Source organism: Numida meleagris, chromosome 12 (assembly GCF_002078875.1).
Source record: "Numida meleagris isolate 19003 breed g44 Domestic line chromosome 12, NumMel1.0, whole genome shotgun sequence".
In the NCBI taxonomy this organism is placed as follows: Eukaryota; Metazoa; Chordata; class Aves; order Galliformes; family Numididae; genus Numida; species Numida meleagris.
The window spans coordinates 10,253,425-10,266,331 of record NC_034420.1 but is presented as its reverse complement, the minus strand read 5'-3'; the positions used below and the strand labels follow the sequence as shown (position 1 = coordinate 10,266,331).

Below are 12,907 nucleotides of genomic sequence, written 5' to 3'. Positions count from 1 at the left end.
CAAACCAGCACACTCGGTGGCACGGGGTGGATTAATAACACTAACAAAAAAAGATACTGTATGCGCATACTACGGATACCCACAAAAAGACACATATGCACATAAACACACTCCTTATATATAAATACATATACAGATATTTATGTGAATTTATATATTAGAGCGTGTTATAGACACTGATTAGTCCACCAATCACTTCTTTGAAATGAGTACGTAGAATTTCTCCCATTCTCTGACCGGTAAAACTAAAATACGCAGTTGAAACACCACTGACTATTAAAAGAAACGGGGCTGGAAGCTGAGCGACCATCAGATAAATCTTCTATGCCAAACAGAAACAGATCTTCGATAGCTTAAAGATTTCACATATGCAAACATATCTGACCCTACTGCTTCTGGGTGCGTGGCAATCCATAGGCATATGTGAGAAATAAAGAACAAGACGGAAAACAGAGCAAAATGACCAGGCTAAGAAGACAACATCAGATGTTTCTTACTAATCTTAATACCTTTGTTGCCTCTTTTTTATTTTATTTTTAAACTCTAATTGAGTCTTTCATTTGCATCTAAAAAAAGGATCTTTAAGGCTGCAATTTACAACGATGCACTGCAGACAGGCTGCCGAGGTCTCCTGGAAGGATGTGCCCATGAACAGGGTCACAGTGTCACAGACGGCACAGAGAGCACGAACTCACCCCTCTCGCTGTCTTTTCCTGCGTGACCCCTATAATTTTGTGGGTTTGGCAAACACAAGGGGCAATTGTGTCAGCCAGGGTCAAGCTGCCATTGCGGGGGGTTTGTGGGCAGGTTGGGGATTTGAGGGAGAGGGGTTGTGTCACACTGGGTCAAGATACTGCAATTGTGGGTGCCAGTTTGGCAGCTACGAGGTGGGTTGCAGATGTTTTCCAGGGAGGGAAGAGGAGCATACAGGCAGTCCTGGGAGATGTAGTTTGAGCTGGAGCTGCCTTTGGGTTTGGCATCGAGAAGAAAGTGAAGTAGGTTGAAGGAAGTGGAGGACATTGCACCTGGGAGCTGGACTGGTTGGGGATATTTGTTGGGGAAGATGCAGCATCTACAGGAATCGCTGCCTTCAGCATCCTTTATCACCCTGACTATAATACCACACTCAGCAAATAGGTGCATTTCTCCAGCAGAAGAACCTGGAGAACATATCCCTGAGTGTGTATGCCCCTGAGAAATGGGTATTCTGGGGGGAGAGGCTTCACAGGTGGGTTTTACAGCCTAATTCTTCTTTGTCTGCACCCACCTCCTAACTCAGCCTTTTCTCTCTTTTTTTAAGCATTTGGAGATGCTAAATTTTGAGTCAAATAATTAACTTAAACGTGATCAAACTCCTGGTGCATATGGATACAGCAAAGCAGAACCATTGAGCTTGTTTTTTCTCATTTAAAGGCAGTGAATAAAAAATCATGAGCAGAAATGCATACCTTGAGACCACAAGTCCAGAGGAAATACTCTGCTAATTGCAAGGGTGTATTAAAGTCATGAACTAAGTAAACTAATTTGCTCTTGGCATATTTTCTATACCTCCCAGGTTTCTGTTTAGAACCTCTGTTTAGACATTTCACAATCTAAATCTGGTGAAGTCTGAAAAAGGCCTTCAGAAGAAGGGAGGGAAAAAAAAAAAACACAAAATAACAGGCAACTGGTGTAATAAGCAGCTTTTGGAACTTGACCTGGCTTTCTATTAATTAGCAATATAGATTTGATTCTTAACTCAAGAAAAAAAAAATCTGAATGGTTAATCTTTTATTTTCATCATTTTGACATTTCTGTTTACCTTTTAGAAACGCTATCAGAGACACAATGTGGCATTGGAAAGCTAAATGCTAACACATGGACTGCTCTACGACTCTGCAAAAATTTCTCTCATACTTTTGCAAATACCACAGCCAAAATCAACAGCACAAGTTTGATTTTCTTCATCATGAATTGACAGCTTATTTATCTCCAAGGAAGAACTTTCTAAACCCCTCAAGCTTCCAAACAACTGAAGAAGGATTCTGCTGACTATTCAAAAATACTGGTGCCTCATAAAATTATAAGCTAAATTATTCAATTCATTGTGTGTTCCTTCCAAAAGAAAAGAAGTGTGCACTAAGAATTGCAACAGACTTCATGGAAACCAAAGTCAAAATAGAACCCTGCAAAATAACTTTCTTGCTAGCATAGCATCCTTCATCTGATATTCAGCCTGTGTTTGCCCGTGCCATGCAACAACTCAAGCTAAACAGACTTCATGGTATCACAGAACGGCTTTGTTTGGAGTCCCAACCCCTGCCGTGGGCTGGCTGCCCCCCACCAGCTCAGGCTGCCCAGGGCTCCATCCATGGCCTTGGGCACCTCCAGGGATGGGGCACCCACAGCTCTGGGCAGCAGTGCCAAGGCCTCATTGCTCTCTGAGTATCTGTTAATCTTAAGAACATAGATCTTAAAAACACTCAGTCAAGTCTCATTAAAGTCAAAGTTTAACACGTGCTTCAGCATGTGCAGAACAGTGATGGATTTACACTAAATACTCAATTGCTTTCTTGAATTATGGTCTTAAGCACTTCAGAGTCCAGTGAAGGTAAACACAATCCTCCTTGCACTGCTGGATAATACCAATGCTTTGTTATAGAGAGAAAAGGCATTGCCAAATGGCCATTGTTTTCAGCAGAAATGATGGTTTCTGGTGACTGCGAGAATTAGGTTACATATTAGGAAGAATTTTTTTACTCAGAGGGAGGGGAGGTACTGGCACTGCTGCCCAGAGCTGTGGGTGCCCCATCCCTGGAGGTGCCCGAGGCCATGGATGGGGCACTGTGCCGCTTGAGCTGGTGGGGGGAACCACCCCGAGGCAGGGAATTGGAACTAGATGATCCTTAAGGACCCCTCTGACCTAAGCCATTCTATGACTGTCAGGCAGATGGAGGTGGAACAAGGACGCTGGTCCTGAGGTGCGCAGGAGAGAACCTCCTCATCACCCCTCTGCTGCAGCATCTGCCCAATGCCAGCGCTGCCGCATCCCCACAGGCAGTGCCTTCCAGCAAGCTGCCTGCTTGTTTGCAGGAGAGACTTTAAATCAATACACGGGAACGAAAGCATCCAGCAATGCTAACAGATCAAGTATTCAAACGTGGAATCCAAGTAATGTTTAGCTTGCCAGTAAAATGCCCAATGTAACTCATTCACCCATGAAAAGAGCTGTGTCTGAAGTCATCATTATTTACAATGTGTTTGTGCCATGTGTTTGTTTGGAAAACGGAGGAGTTGGTGTAGGTGGCATCTCTCATAGGTTCCTTTTCACACACTCCACAGGTCTGGGCCTCACAAGGCAGTTACTGAGGAGCACAGCCAGGCGCACGTTTATTTGCACTGAAACTACACAACGTTCTCGCTGTGAAAGTGCTCTTTTAGCCCAAGACTGTAAATCAGGAATTACCCTGCGCAAAATACACAGCTACTCTGCTCTGAAAACCGATGTAACACAGAAATCAGACCATGTGCCACTCTATCTCCACTGCCCAAATGGCAAAATGGGTTTAAAAATTACCAAACAACGAGGGGTAATCTAATGAGTTAAAAGTTTTTCTGAATGTCAAATTGGTCACAATTCAGAATGTTTGTTTGATGCAGAAGCCTGAAAATTTGAAATTTATTTTCGTCTATAAACAAAATAAAAAGCCCAATATAGTATGAAAAAAAAAAAAAAAGAATTGTACCTGGAATATCAAAATCACCTAATCACCTTACACTACAGAAATGCAGGATATTGGAGGAAATCTGTGCTGGCCGCCGTGATGTATGTCATGGTGAAGTGAAACATGATAACCGGAAAAAAAAAAAAAAAAAAAAAAAAACCAACAGCCTTCAGGTTTTCCTGTCTCAACATCTCAGACCGCTCTACCCTTGGAGCTAATGGAGAAATCTCAGATAGTGGGAAAGAGCCCAACAAGGAAAACACAGAACTGCTGGGAGCAGGAGGTATCTCCTGCTATGTCCTACCAGGTATCATGTACTATTTTCATCTACTTATTTTTCTACAATAGAGAACACTTCCCATCACAGTCTGCAAGTAAAATATCACACCATGAAATTAAATACATGTTAAAACCTTGTTTGAACCTATTAGGTAAAAAAACCAAGATATTTTTCAAAGCACTGTTCCATCCTGAAAAGGGTATTTTTGTAAGCAACCGAAGCCAGCCGGGATGACTCGTTTCTAGGTTACTCTGCAGAGTAGCTGTCTCAAGAGAGATGAAAGAGTAAAGGTAGGTCTTTTCTGTATATCCCTATCAAGATATTAATGGATGTGATGGGCGAAAGCCTGAAGTGATATCACTGGATGCAGAATGCACACGGTGTTATATGGGTTCCATAATGGAGCAGGAGGGAGGAGCTGCAAACACAAGAGACAGAAAATGCTGAAGAAAATCAGGTAAACATTAGCCAAATGGAAATGCAGCTGGAATATAAGCATTTGTGAAATGAGATAAATGGAAAGAGTTAAGTCCTCACTAATGGGACTTGGGCCATATGAAGGTGCAAAAAAAGCAAGAGCATTTGATTCTACAAATCCTTACAAGAGACTGCCCCAGTTCAGAGGGCACTAAACCCCCATCTCCCACTCTATGAGCCTGTTTGAAAATACCATCCCATAGGGCCTTTCTACCCTACCGCAATGCAACACATCGAGCATTTTTAAAAATCAGCAAAGCAACTCATTTTTAAGGATCGTAACAAAGCAACAGGAAATGCATCTTGCAGCACAAATGGTCATCCAGCACAGAAAGGAGATTTTGTGTTAAACCCATAAAACCAGTTCCCTGGTGTTAGAGATATTACATAACACCTCCAACATTTACTGAATGCGATTTCTGTCTTTCTGAAATAAATGAAGGCAGGTAACTACTGTAACTGCAGAACCAGAATAATGAACTGGCCAACAGATGGCAGCTGAACCAAATCACCTGATTTAAATAAGATCTGCATTCTCTTCAATCCGGCAAGTTTTGCAAACAGATTTAAGTCAACTGCCAGATAAAAATCAAGCAATTTCAGAGTCATGCTTGCTTGTAATGGATTATAACTTTATTATGAATTATCTCTCTGAACCTGCATGTTTACAGAAACAAACAGAACTGCTGCAGCAACTGAAAGTTGGGGGGAAGGGGACAATAGAATCCCTCTAATTTTGCTCATCAATGATGTTGTTAAAATAACAAAAATACTGCACTGTGCATGAATCTGGCTTCTGGTGGCAGCACTTTGGTGGGAGACTGAGAAAATACAAAGCAGAGATGAAGTCCTCAGGCAGTCAGTGAATATGAATAAAAAAAAAACAACAACAACAACACAAGAGAGCTTTCTGGCCTGAGGTTAGAGGCAGAGGTTGGCATTATTTTACATTAGAAACAATTCACATTCAAAACTGTAATTGATAGCAGTGAAGTGTTAGGAAAAAAGAGACTGTGGTGTTCAGGCAGGCTGACCTGCCAATCAAACTCAACCTTTCTTTGAATGAATAAAAGCTTCATTGCCCTATTATGTGGATCTGGGCAGGCAGCACTAAAGTACCCTGTTTGTCAAGTTTATGTGCACTGCCCCAAGCTACTTAGACACCCATGCTCAATAATAACTTGAAATCATCAGTGATTTTTGATAGGGTTTCTTTTAAAACATTTAGTGCTAATTTTACTAAGTCTCTGGGACTTAAAGAAACAGGAGGGCAATATTTCCACTCTGCTTTGCGCAAAGACTGACAGACAATTGTGCTGCTGCTATAGTTAAGGCAGAGAGAGGCTGTTGGCTGTTTTTTTAAAAAAAACATCTGTGAAACTGTGTAGTCTGAACGCTGCAGGCAACAGCTCCTTATCATTACAGGGAGGAAATGCTTGTCTTGATACTTTATTTTTTTGCCTCTCCTCCAGGCAGGAGAGCTCTTGTAAATAGAACAATTGGCCCTTTGCTAACCACTTGATGGGAGACTTTGGTTTTTCACGATTTCCTTCTCTCTCCCAATTGCTACCAGTCCATTACACTCCTTACGGCACAAAATCCACTGCTATCACCCAGATGCACTCCTAAGCTCTGGGGACAACAGAATTACTTGCTGCAATCACGCTGGTCATTTTGCTTGCAAGCCAACCACTCATAAATGCCTTCTGTTACTGCTGAGAGGTGTGAGTTTGGCCAATGAGACTGAAAACTTATGTTGCAGGACACAGTTTCTACTCCGTGTTTGGAGAAGACAACCTTGACTCACACAAGTAATCAGGAAGATGACCTTTCAGGAGACAGGGAATGGGTTTGTAAGCAGGAGATACTCAGACCTAAGGTGCTGAAGAGAGGACCTCACTTCTCTGCTTCATGATTCCATTTCTTTCTCTCCTCCTGATGGCGGTCTTTTGTCTCTTAAACCAAAAGCAAGTACCTGACCACTCTGCAGTACAGGACTGTGCTTCTGTGCAGTAAGAAGCACTAGGTGCGTGCAAGGTGAGGTGGCAGCAGCCTTGGCACTGGTTCTGGCACTTTTGCCTGCTCAGGGGAAGCACTGAGTGCTTCTCACCCCGAACTTGAGCACTGACAAACATTCTCCAGGCAGGGTGTGCTGCCTGCACTGCTCACTCCCCATGTTACTCAATTAACTTGTCTGAGAACTTCTTGTTCTCACAGACCTCCGTAGTTCCTTTTTACCTCCTAACCCTCCTTGCTCGCAAGTATACAAAGTCACTTAAATGCATGTGTCCATATTTGAAGTTCCCTCTAAAGGTGCAACACCTCCTGCTTGGAAATAAGCTCAGTGTGTCCAGATATTCTTCTTAATAGACAAATATGATAAACTATGTATAAACACAAATAAGAGCTCCTCTCAGAGTGCAAGAACAAAAATTGTGTTACCACAAGAAAGCAGCCCTCCAAAGACAACTCAGTTTCGAAATCTGATTTAGCAAGCAAAGTTTCTAATTACCATAAGCCATTGTTTTTCCAGTTCTCTCTACAAGTGATTCAGAGGGGAAAACTGTTTTTTTAAGTAGCAGGGAATCCTCTCTTAAAATGCTTATAGAGCTACTAAAGGGGAGACGGAAAAGAAAGTAAAGTGGAAAAGAGAAGTGTTCACCCAACTTCTGTCTTTTAAACCACCGTCCCTCTTCCTTGAGCCTATTGTCTCCTGGGTTTTAAATTATCTTCTAAGCTGTATTTTCAAAAAGGAAGCTCTGTGTACCGGCAAACAGACAAGTTGGTTGAAAATAGATTCATCAGGCTTCAAAGGATTATTGTTTGCAAAGAGACAGTACAAACATTACTATTTCACAGTACAGCTATGACATTATTAACCTACTGTGCAAGGTTTTTATTGCCAGATTGGTTCATTTATCAAAAATAAGGGAGATTCAAAGCACCATAAGGAAGCTAACATTTCAGCAGGCTCGGCTTTCACTTAATGTCATTAATCTATCTATTTACACAAGAGGCAAAAGCGTTCGTTCAGTGGTGTCTTGCCATTCAACGTAAGAGCCTTGATTCAGTTTCTGAGCATCAGTACATCAATACCGCACTTGGCAGCAGAGGAATTACTAGTACTTTTGCTACAAAATGAATTATTTTTATTTTTCTTTGCACTGTCCCTTCTGCTGCTAAGTGCTAGGTGGAGGATGACAGTTGCTGTATATGAAAAGGGTGCATGTGCACCAATACAGCTAATGCTAGAGAAAATATATTAGAATACTATGATATATGTGTCATTAAAAGAATGAAAACTTTTATATGTGAGAATTTGTGTCCATATGTCATGATATCACAAGGTAAAAGCAAAGAGTGTGCTGGGGGAGGGAACATCGAACAATGACTCCTTTTTTTTTTGTAAAGAAACTGATGGCAAACATCTCAATAATTCATGAAGAAGCAATTGATTTTTTTGGCTGGAAGGACTGGCTCCTTTCGACTTGTCCTCTCCAGAGGAAAAGCTCATTAACACAGAGGTGCGTGTCAGGGGATGTGTGCTTGTGTGCATGTGTATATTCTGTGTACATGTGCACACTATTTCTGTGCATATTTTTATTAAACTTTTAGACATCTGATACAAATGTGATAATACATCTTTATCTATATGGAGACTAGAGAAACAAACGTGTGTGTATACAAAGCAAAAATGCCCTTATGGGTTTTCATTGCCATACTCAGACATCCCTATTCCCAAAGACTTTAATGAAGACCCTAAATCATTGCTTTTTAATTGACCCACCTCCAAAGCATGCAGACTACTAAGATCCCAGGATGCACACAGTATTTTTGTAATGCATTATGGGTCAAATTCATTTCAGGTACAATCCCTCTGCAGTGACTAGTTATGTCTTTTGAGAACGTTAGCCCCCAGAGTACATTGACAGCAATTACCCTTATTTTCCTTCAGGAAACATTACAATACATTTGAACACTACAGAAAGCAAAAGGAAAATGTGCTCATAGTCATAGCACCCTCAGATTCCTTATAATGGAAATTATAATGTCTCCATTTCAGCTTACTGGGTTTTGACCCTAATGGTCAAAACATAAAAGTAAGATTTGTAGGTTTTGTTGCTGTTGTTGTTTTGTGGAGATTGTTGTTGTTGTTGGTTTCCTTAACTCCCTTCCTTTTAAACTGCTTTAAAGATTTTAAGATCTTTTTCAGCCAGCTGGTAATGTATCAAGCAGCACCTGGTGGTACTTTGTGAGTAATATTACTTGATCCAACATAGCCAAGGCATACAGAAGTTGAGTTAAAGCTGTGACTTTATCCTCATGCCTGAATACTGCAAGTCCATGGCTTTGTGTATCACATATAGCGTATGTTGCAACAGGCTGGCACAAAAGTGGGGAGATGAAAAGCCTTAGACTTGAAGGATATATTCTCTGCATGGTGTGCAGAGTTTAGGTAGTTATCCTTTATGAAGGACGTGCAGTCCAACATCTCACAGTAGTCTGAAGCTTCAGTGTTTGCTCATGTTATTAAAAGCCATTCTAGCACCCAGCGGTCCATTATCTCTGTGAAACCAATGAGTTTACCACTCTGCCACACACCACTTCACAGTTTCCTCCCCAGTTTCCCATCTCCTTCCGTTTCTCCCTTCCCCCTCTGGTCTTCTCATTTCAGCCTCATAGACAGAAAACACTTTTGCTGACAGCCCTGCAGACTTCTACATCCCTACAAACAAGACTGACAGCAGCCCACAGTACAGGGCACTGCTCGGTGCTCCTCTCTTCCAGAGCATGAAGTACCTAGCTAAGACCTACTGCTGAACCAAGATGCCTCAGTTCCTAGCCTACTCTCCACCTCCAATGAATTCACCTATACTGGGAAATAGTTGCTATCTTGGGAAGCTGGTATGTTAAGGCATAGCTTTAGCCACACAGAACACACCATAAACCAAAGGAGAAGCTATGGATTCTTTTTATTCTTTCCCATAAATGACTGTACCACAGCAAAGGAAATGGAGCTTCGCTGTATCTAATGCATGCTCTTTCTGTCCAGAAATACATACATTTAAACAACATCAAGGGTCAAACAGCAACATTACCTTTAAAAGTTTAAAGTTTAGCAGTATATATTTTAAGATTCAGAAGATGGGGAATTATTTTGGTTTTTGCCAGCTATGAATTGCAAACCCAAATGATTAACCTCTCCGCTGGGCTCCCTGTTTCCAGGGGAAACAGCAGAAAGGATGATTTCTACACTTAAATCTCTAAATCAGATTGCACAGTGTAGTGCTGGCAGGTGATAGCTGAGCAGAGGATACATCCTTTTGTCATCAAAACCTTACAAATTATTTATTTGATCAGGAAGGAAAGCTGCAAAAGGCATCATATATTGACAGCTACTATTTTGGGGCAGGTTGCCATCCTTTCCACTTGCTGTAGAAATAAAAGAACAACACTTAAAATACACTCAGCTCTCCATACATTGTATTTTTTGTTTGGATGAACATTGAACTTACAGCTCAGACCACAAAGCTACTACATCTCTCTGTAATGGATTTATGCAGCATATGATCCTATCAGCTGTGCTCCAGAAACCCTGGGCTTGTTTTTTTGCCTTTGCCACTGACTGATTGTGTGAGTTTGGGCTAATTACTTTATCCAGTTGTGCCTCTCTCTGTTCTCTTCTTCCTCACTGTTGCCTGTCTTTGACTACTTATGTACAGCGAGGATGACTGAGAACAGGGAAGGGTTTCTATCACATATAGAAAACATTACGTAAAATCTCAATTTTTTATTAAAGCCATTATATGCTACTTTGAAAGTAAGTAATTACATCTGTTCAGCCATCCATCCGTCTGTTTTATCTCCATTCATCCCAACAGGCATTTTGGGACCCATCTCCTCAAACGAATTGTTTGCAGATACAAAACAGATTTCATTAGCTTACTTAGGATGAGGAATTTGAGCCCACCCTGGCTCTCCATTTGTTCTCCAACACCATTCAAAGTGTTGCCTCTAACACTGACTAACTCAGGATGCTTTTCAGTTACTGCAAATTGGCAGCAGGTAACTGTAGTTTTTCCAAGTTATCATTTTTTTTTATCATTTTTCTCACATTAGTTGCTGTTTTACCTCTTTCTGTATGTTTTTCATGAGGATTTCATAAAGGAGGCTGATTTCTAGAATTAATATGTTATTGGGAAAAAGAAAAAACAGAACATGTACGAGTTACAGAGTGAACACTCTACTCACCATCATACAAGACTGCAAATAGAGAGAAACCAGTGTTAGAGCAGCTCAGATTGTCATACACTTAACCTGACAGACTCAGGGCCCCAAAGGAGGCAAAAGGAGATTCTGGATCTAGAACAAACTCTCTCCAAAAGCAGGGCTTTTCTTGTAGCCTTCCAGAGGACAACACATATGAATGTAACGTCTTCAAAAAGGAAGACGCACTGTGCCAAACATCTGTCTGCAGCCAGTAGTTGTTATTCAAGCAGAGAAAATAGGAACATGGAAAAGTGTATCCGTCTATACACTCCCAACTTCCAGCACTGTAGGTTTCTCTTTAGCCCAGAGATTCCATCTGAGACCTCATATTTAATAGGCTTTGTCAGGTCTATCCTACTTGAACTTGTCTCTCTTTGAACTCATTTACAGATTTGACCTCCATAACATCCTGTTGCAATGCGTTCCACAATTTAATTATGCACTGTGTGAAAAAGTACTTCCTCTGTTTGTGTTAAACTTGCTATCTGATCATTTTACGGGGAAATTTTACTCCTTGAATTGTGAATTACAAAGACTCATTCCATATTCCCTTTGAAGATTTCATAGTCTTTATCATATCTCCCTTCACTCCTCTCTCTTCCAACCTTAAGATTCCTGGTCTCTAACCTCTTGTCATACATGAGTTATTTCACAGTCTCGAATATCCCTTTTGTATTTATTTATTTTTACAAAAAATAAATATTTTCTTCACTTGCTTGTGTTCTTTTTTTTATGGAGTTGGAAGTGAAAAAGCAGAAGCTGCAGGAATGGTGTTTGTAATGTCTTGTTCACGCAGATTTTTTCATTCCGTATTTTTTAATTTCTTTCTATAGGTTTTCTTTTTCTGAGAATCAAGAGAAGAAAATAAATGGTTTTCTTAAAATGTGGTCCCTTACTCTTAAGCTTTACTCCAACTGCTAGTAATTTATAAAAAAAACAAATGTAATATTTCAAAATTACAATATGACCATTACTAATTTGCTAATGAACAGAGAAATGCTGAGTGAAGAGCAGCTGTACAGAAGACAAGTTCTTGTAGAATGTGGTTTGGGAGATCCTGGAGTCCAGAGCTTCTCATGGAAGGGGTTTTACTAGTACTGGTTACTTTCCATGTCTTTTCTGGAATACAGTAATGCTGCTTTATTTACTTGTGCTGTTTGGGTTTGATCTTGATCCCCACCAGCCTCACACTTACTCCAGCTTTTCATCATGGATAAAGATAATGAGGTTTGTGAATTACCATGGGTTAGTCACGCTGTCCTGAGCTACCACTACTAACAAGACTTTTTAGCTACTTGCTCCTGATTTTGGTGCCTATAGCTATCCCATCCACTAACTCTGTAGATTAGTTTCTTATGCAAAAAGCTAATAAAAGTTCACATCTGGAAACAGGAAGTTCTTGGCTAACCTGCATTTTTAATTGTTACTTTGTACTTACTCTCAACCATTTTACTGGAGTCTGACCCTCCTGACAGACAGATCAGTTAATTACCTTCTAGATGTTGCCTTACATTTAATAATACAGCCAGGGCAGGTAAGGGGATCAAAAATCCTTTTGTGAGCAACTTGCATCAAACACAGCTCATCAAGAGGGACAAGGGACAACAATGTCCACAGAGCTTCTTCCCTGCTTAGGCCTAAGCATGAGTAATCCCTTCCAAGCAGCACAAAGGAGAAAGAAGAGGCTAAATTTGTCTATGCATAAATTCAGCAACATGTGGAAGAGCATCAAGTACGGGCTCCAAGTTACAGGTCTGAGACCTACTGAAGTGCCAGGTAGTGCGATTCATGGTTTTCTCTTAACATGTCCCTCTGCTTCCTTCTCCAGATTCCAACTTAGTTTTCATTTTTTCTCCTATGAAGTGTGTTGTGAACATTTCCCTGCTGCAGATGTCTGAGCTTGCAGGCTACAGTCATCTGGAGTGCCTTTTTCTGGATAGTGATAAATGAGCAACTTCATTTCAACCTTTCAGACTTCAGGGATGCAGTCTGATTTGTCCAAAGCTTCAGCTACTTTTTGCATGACTCATAAAAGTCCTTCCTATTTCTTGTGCCTATACACACAGTAGACGTATGTAAGTCAATGGCATCTCTCCAGGATTTCCTTTCTGTCAACTGTGTGGAGCAAGGAACCCTTTCAATTCTTTATAACAACCTCTTGGTATTCTGTCAAGAA

General features: G+C 40.8%; 1 protein-coding gene across 9 annotated transcripts in view; it reads right to left on the bottom strand.

Annotated features, from left to right (window-relative positions):
* EBF1 (early B-cell factor 1) overlaps positions 1-12,907 on the bottom strand; it is a 268,731-nt gene that overhangs the window by 121,918 nt on the left and 133,906 nt on the right. The window lies entirely within an intron of this gene.